Source organism: Staurois parvus, unplaced genomic scaffold, assembly GCF_062004578.1.
Source record: "Staurois parvus isolate SC_StPar_1 unplaced genomic scaffold, SC_StPar_1.0 ptg000874l, whole genome shotgun sequence".
In the NCBI taxonomy this organism is placed as follows: Eukaryota; Metazoa; Chordata; class Amphibia; order Anura; family Ranidae; genus Staurois; species Staurois parvus.
The window spans coordinates 451,913-456,858 of record NW_028318670.1 but is presented as its reverse complement, the minus strand read 5'-3'; the positions used below and the strand labels follow the sequence as shown (position 1 = coordinate 456,858).

Sequence of the window (4,946 nt, the reverse complement as noted above, 5' to 3'; positions counted from 1 at the left end):
CTCCCAACTCACCTCTCACCCGGAACTTCCTGTCTTCCATAGAAACTTCCTGTCTGGGTAGAAGTGAGATCTCCATCTTGTGGAGCTCAGAGGAACTGCAGCCCCGAGAAGAGTCTGGTAGTGTGACCCCGGCCTTGTGCTGGGTATGTATGGACTGTATGTCCTCATAGAGGGGTCGCCTCCACTCCCACCAAGGGGGACAGAAATATATGACTGCCTAGTCCAGCCTTTCTCAGCCAGGGGTCCTCCAAAGGGTTCTAGGGGTTCCTCCAAAAGGTTCTAGGGGTTCCTCCAAAGGGTTCTAGGGGTTCCTCGAGCACTGAACAATTTCTGTATTTCCTCATAGATGGGTCACCTGTTCGCAATGAAAAGTCATTTTCTGGCAATGGTAAACCCATCTTTCTCGGCGAATGTTGGTGACGCAGCACTTTTTGGATGTCACAGAGATGCCCCTATTTAAAGGAATTGGACGTTTTTCACTGAAGCCATTCAAATATCCACTGCTCCTGGCCAAATAGAATTTTTAAAATCTTTTTTGCCTTAGTATTTGTTCTCAAGGGCAGACCCCCCCCCCCCCTTCCCTTCCCATCCGTGTTTTTTGACACCCCATTGCTTATTAGCTCAGAAAAATTTGACAGACTCAGATCGATAGGGTTCACGTTTGGTAACTGAGGTTCTTTGATGTTAGCCAAACCCCATTCAAACCAAACCCTGGGTGGGTCAGCTCATCCCTACTGGAGAATCAGTGGTCACAGGCATCCTGAGAACCAGTGACCCATCCTCACCCGTCCAATTCAGCCGGTCATTCAGGGCTCACACCTGAATGTAAACAAATGGATGTGAAGCCAACACTTTCAGGAGTGACCCAATCCTCACAGATGGCACAGTCTATCAGTTCATGGACAAGGAATGTTTGATAAGTCTTTGCCGGTCTCTTGGTACCCAAAAAGTGACGGTGAAATGGAGGAGAGCCAAGTGGAATAATGCCGAGGATTTTGGGGAGAAGCAATGAGCTTTTCAGTGTTAGCAAGCATGTTGTGTGAAGCTCCTTCTTCATCATAATGACAATGTGGGGGAGAGAAATCCTCCGCACCTTCCTCCAGTATGGCCTCCTATCAAAGATGGCTGTGTAATCTGTCCAATTAATGGTGACAGAAAATTCTGCTTTGGTCAGGTAGGCCATATGCTGTGTGCCCGAGATAGAGCTAGAACCGGATACGGACATTGGTGGTAAAACCAGGTCCTGCACTGGTAGAAAGGAACACATTGTCACTCTGAGGCTGAGCAGACCTTCGGGCAGAGCGAATGTTCACCTCTGTAGCATCCTCCTAGTTAGCCAGGGGGAGCTAGTTAATTATTTTTTAGCAGGAGGCGGAGAAGAAGCCGGTAAGGATAGTCAGAGGGGTCAAATTTGGGTCAGGGCTGGGAGGCTCTGCAGATCAGCTCTCTGATACCTCCCTCTGACCTAGAGGCTTGGAGAAGTCTCTAGAACTCAGTGGGTGTGGATGAGGAAGAAGACTGAGATGCAGGAGTCTGGGAGGGGGACCAGTGGGAAGGGGTGTTACTACAGGCTTGGGACCTTGACAGGAGGATCACTCAGCCTCACCAGTCCTCGGAGGGACGACTACCTGGGGAGCCAGCCCAACAGAAGTCCTGAAGGCAGCCACCTACCTACACCAGCTCACAGGAAGAAGAGTAATCCTACACCTCCTAGGCCAGTTAAGGGGAAAAGAGCACTCTGGTGGGAAACCTGATTAGCTCCTTACCCAGGACTGTTTCAAATTAAAGTGGCAGGCTCTGGATCCCCTTGCCCAGGAATTCCTTCAGACAGATGGATAGAGGAGAACTATTTGGAGTTTGGGGTGGTACACAAGGAGAGGCTGGAGAGCTCTTCAAGAAGAGAAACACTTCTATGGACTTATACATAGTTGCTAAGGAGTTTGTCCTCAGTTTACTGTTCCTTGGGCATCCCAAACACCCCTAACCCCCATCCAAGTTAAAAAAAAATAAGTTCAAGGACTGTCTCAGTAACACAAGTCTGAGAAAATGCACGATAGGGGATCACAAATCTTCTGCAACTCCTAGGGGGGTAGTTCTTCATGTGATTTAGAATTGGCTCCGTTCCACCTAGTCGCCTCCATAGCCACAAGTTAGGGTATTCTCCTGCGGGATACTCATGGAGTAGGGTGCAGGAGATAGAGTAGGTGTGTCTGGAAGGAGTACATAGTAACCCAGGTGTAGACTGTCCAAAAAATCCTTGCAGCACAAGGACAGTAGGAAGCTCCTGAGTACGTTATGAGGTCTCTAGATGGAAGTGGTGGTAAAAGGTGTGGCCAATGGTGTGATGCAACTCGTGGTCATCCGTCTGAGTGGTTGAATTTGAGTTTGAAAAAAAGGCGCTGTGGAAAATGCTCTCAGACAAGCACCTTAGTGGAGGTGCATCTTTATTGGGTGAGATAAAGTAGCAAGTATAATAAAATTAACCAGCCTGAAGTGGACAGTGTGATTCCAATGGACGGCCCGTCTGCTCTGAGGGGAGCTGAGATCAAAGAATGCTCCTGTCGGCTTCAAATCACGTGGTGTCAGCGTACCAGCGTCCTGGGTGGTGTCACCATGGCAAACGAAGGCAGTGTCCGGCGTTGGCTTCAGCTGGGAGCATATGTGGGGTTACCAAGACGACATTAATCATCCAACAAAGGGAACGCAAACTAAAACTGGCAGAAACCAAAATTAAGGAAAAAGAAAATAAAATTCAAGAGTTCAGCTCCTCATGTCTTTACCAAAAATGGAGAAAAACATTAGATACCAATATTCTTAAAAATGAGGATGACATAGTATCCAAAAAACTAGGAAAATTAGATAGAGATATCGAAGACTACAAGCTAGGTCACATCTTTACATGGAACAGAAAACAAAGTAAGATCAATATTCCCTCTGTTACAAAGTTTCCCCCCACAGAGATTCCCAAAAAATTTAACAAACATAAACGACCTCATAATTACTTAAAACCCCTTCCCCCTTCCTCCTCCATCCAACATACACCCAGCACGACCTTTCCAACACCATCATCATCCATTGAATCTACATCTATTAATCTATTAATTCAACATTCCGATGCCATTGGTGTTTCCCTGCCTAACCCTCCCCCTCCCAACAATGTCACAACCTCCAGTAATAATCTTTCCAATCCCATCTCATCCATTAGCACAGATTTACCACTAAACAATTCTTTTTCAATTCCTACTCCAAACCGTTATGGTCCTTTATCTCAGGACCTAAATTCCTTCATCACAGGATATTCTATACCCCCTTCCCGACTACCATCAGAAAGTGATCCCAGCTCCCTTTCACAAGTTTTTTTAGAGACCCTCCCAATGGGGACAGTAAAAGAAAAAAGAAAACTAGAAGAGGCAGACGTGGTGGAAAGAGATTCCAGGCTAAAAAAGAAAGAGAAACTAGACTCACCGAGCACAATAGTACAGTAAAGATTTTTAATCTCTCCTCACACATACTATCTAATGATGAGCTATCTTTACTCCAGAAAGGACTCAGTTTCTCCCCTGCATCTGGCCCTAACAAATTTTACCTATTTCAAGACCTAAATCGTTTTGTTCGGTCTTTAACTATCAAAAGACATTTTTCTAATATCTCCCCATCTGACACTGATCCCCAAACTATTAGTATTGATTCTCATACTATCAATACAGACACTTCTCTTCAAGAAGATGATAGAATATTAGTCCAGATGCTAGAGGATCTATGGATGGAAAGCCATCCTTCTAACATGCAAACACCTAAGATTTCCTTAGACCCAGATATCATTCACACCAGTTTTAAATCCAAATCCAATTTCTTTCCAGTACAGTCCAAGGGACCATACATTGAGACCTTCTACCAGGCAGCTTATAAAGATCTTCTCAGCTTGTGCAATAAGCCACCTATCAGTTATAACATGAGCAATTCTGAAGCACAAGCCCTAAAAGACTTAGAGAACAATAAAAACATTGTCATCAAGCAAGCTGATAAAGGAGGAAGTCTTGTTGTACAACACACCAGTGATTACATCAATGAGTCCATTCGTCTCCTTTCCGATATCGATACATATCAGTTACTAAAGGCAGATCCCTTACCAGTATATCAAATAGCCCTCAAATTACTCATTGACAAAGCCTATAATGATAGCGTAATTAATAAGAGAGAAAAGTCTTTTCTCCTTCCCCCTATTTGTAGTACCCCATATTTTTATCATTTGCCAAAAATACACAAATCTACTACACATCCCCCTGGCCGCCCTATTATTGCAAGCACCAATAGTTTTACTAATGGCCTTTCTAAATACATCGACCATTTTCTCCAACCATTAGTTGTACAATTGCCGTCATACATCAGAGACTCCAGTCATGTGATAGAAATCCTCAGCCATTATCAGTGGAAACATGGGTATCATTGGGCATCACTTGATGTAACTTCCTTATACACATCAATCCCCCACCACATAGGCCTACAGGCTCTTCAATATTTCTTATCTTCTGAAAGTTCTATCAACTCCACCCAAGCCAAATTTATTATTGAATGTACAGAATTTTGTCTTACCCATAATTATTTTACATTCCAATTTTACTTGCAAACTAAAGGGACTGCGATGGGAGCGAATTTCGCCCCTTGTTACGCCAATCTCACAATGGGCTTTTGGGAGAAACAATATATACAAATAAACAACCCCTTTGCCAAATATATCATTTTTTTTGGGCGCTATATTGATGACATTTTATTAATCTGGGATGGTGATTTGAACGAATTTTTATCTTTTGTCGCATATTGCAATTCAAACTACCTTGGACTTTCTTTTACTCATGTTTTTAACTCTCAAGATATAATCTTTTTAGACTTGGTTTTGTCAGTCACAGATAATGAAATTTGTAGTACAAATTACACCAAACCCACTA

The 4,946-nt window shown here is 43.7% G+C and overlaps 1 protein-coding gene across 1 annotated transcript in view; it reads right to left on the bottom strand.

The window, feature by feature from the left end:
- The window catches only part of LOC149443119 (uncharacterized), a 170,318-nt gene that overhangs the window by 98,135 nt on the left and 67,237 nt on the right, over window positions 1-4,946 (bottom strand). The window lies entirely within an intron of this gene.